Consider the following 2,453-nt stretch of genomic DNA (forward strand, 5'->3'; position numbering starts at 1 on the left):
GAACTTGCACAGGAGAAATTCTCCAATTTGTCTGACTCTCCAGAGGTAGGCCAACCAGCGTCTAACTGAATCTTTGGTCTTGCTATAGACATTGCTTGTTGCTTAGCTCGGTGATGTCGATGTGTTGTAGTCTGTAATTTATCGTTGGCTGGTCTGGTTGGATACTCATGATTTCTTAATTTGGATAATGAGAAAAGATTGCAAAAATGGACGGATTTAGTTTAGAGTAATGACTGGTTGAATGCTCACTACATATTGCTGTAGTTTTATGTGGTTGTCTTGCACCAGGGGAGCTAGTGCTATTACCGTGCTATGTCTTAACCAACCAGATGACATCTTGACTGTAATGACAGAGGATACAGGTCAAAAGTCACTTTACTGTGGTGCGTCTCTGCACCTTCTTGGTTTTCACATGATTTAAATTGGTCGTGGCCCCAGGGCTTTCTAAAATGATGACAGAAAATGATCAAGAAGTGAATTTGTGTCTGATACTTTGTCAACTGAAGCAAACCATGTAGCCTACAGTGTTTGAGAACCGCTGTTAGTTTTTATACTGTCCACAAGAGAGCTACATTGCTGCACTAACTAGTTAAAATGAACAAAATGAACACTATTACTCAAACAAAGATTCATTAATTTTACTGACCGAGATTGAAAGATCCATGTTAGTAAAGACTCAAACTTCATTAATGTCTCCTCTCTGGTCAGACATTTGATAAAAAATAATTGAGGAAATGTTCAATGATGTTCATGAGCTCTTCTCTGGTGAGGGAGCTCCAGGTATGACAGTAGAAACTGAATTTACAAATGTAACAAAACAAAACAGCGAGGCAGCCCTCTGCAGCGGCATTTTGGTCAGACTATGTTCTATTTTCCAAAACATTAAAAATATCTGTGACTAATTGAAATGGTTGTACCTTTTCACCAGCTGGGGAAGGTAGTGTGCTGAGCAAATTTCAAATGGTTTTTTACCACTTTTGTTCCAAGGGACAGTTGTAGAATTTCAGGGTGGTCCTTTTTCCACTGCATGAACTCAGCGAAACATAACATATAACATGTTTCTCACAAGTTCTGCTTTTGTTTTCACTGGAACTAAATTTAGGCATACATACACAAGCATGCAAGTATTTAAGCCACCCCTTAAGGGAACAGTGGGAGCAGCCACTGTACAGCGCCCAGGGACAAATTCCAGATCTGAGTCAGTGACTGGGTCACTGGTACTGACCGAAGAACCTCACCTAAAAGGGGTTTTTTTTGTGGTGGGAGAAACTGGAGCACCCAGAGGAAACCCACACATACAGAGAGAGAACATACAAACTCAAACCTGCTGTTTTCTAGCTGGGGAGTATTTTGGAGTATTTAGGTTTTCCCATACAAAATATTTGCTTCAGTATTTTGGTGGACAACAGTCAAGTTAAGAGTTTTATATATGAAATAGAAATTTAAAATACAGTATTTCATTTAAATTCTATATTATTTATACCTATATCTATAACGCCCATTTGTTTTCAAAAGTGATCTCATTGAACATTTCTTAGTGTGTAGTCTAGATCGTACTCTTCGTACATATTATTTATGGGGATCCAACGATGAAAATCCGACCATGAGCAAGCAGTTAGCAGCAGTGGCAAAGAAATACGCCTTTATAACAGGCCGAAACCTTGAGCAGAACATAGACTCAGGGTGGGCAGCCAAATGCCTTCATAGGTTGGATTGAGTGGGGGAGAGAGAATGAACAGGAGGAAAGATAACACACAGTAGCACAATGCAAGTTCTACATAGAGATGCAAAATAATAGCAGTGGTAGTAATGCAAATATCAATAAAAACTTTTTTTTATAATGATAGCAATGATAATAATTATGATAATAATAATAATAATTATGGGACTAATAATATTAATAACAATAATTGTAACAGCAGGTGTTGCGCAGGAACATGGGAGCAGTAGGTGGTTCGGAATCACAGCTCCAGACTCCGGAGGCAGAAAAGCGACAGATGAGAAAGCACAACACTGTGGTAGGGGGAAGATGTCCAGTTAGACATGCATTAACGGGATAAGAATGCATGCAGACTGAGAGGGAAAGGAGGAGAAACGCTGAACGCTCTAGGAACCACAAGTACCCCTGCATTCTGGGAGCGCAGTGCTCTAGTAGTGCTACAGGGTACTATGAGCTCTTTAAATGTATGATTGTAGGGATCGGGTAGGAGCAAGTTTGATCATTAGGAAAATATTGAATATATTTTAGAAATATTAATAAAGTTATTCATATTATAGAAAGTATTAATAAAGATGAATAAATATGGGGTACCACCCTGGAATCAGGGACCAGTTAACAAACATAAAAACACACTCAAAAAGAGTTTTGCCCACCTATAAATGCCAATATTTAAATACTATTTTATAATAATAAGGTGGACAAATAACTACAGGCAACTGTACTACAGTAAAAT

Source organism: Micropterus dolomieu, linkage group LG01, assembly GCF_021292245.1.
Source record: "Micropterus dolomieu isolate WLL.071019.BEF.003 ecotype Adirondacks linkage group LG01, ASM2129224v1, whole genome shotgun sequence".
NCBI classification, from domain to species: domain Eukaryota; kingdom Metazoa; phylum Chordata; class Actinopteri; order Centrarchiformes; family Centrarchidae; genus Micropterus; species Micropterus dolomieu.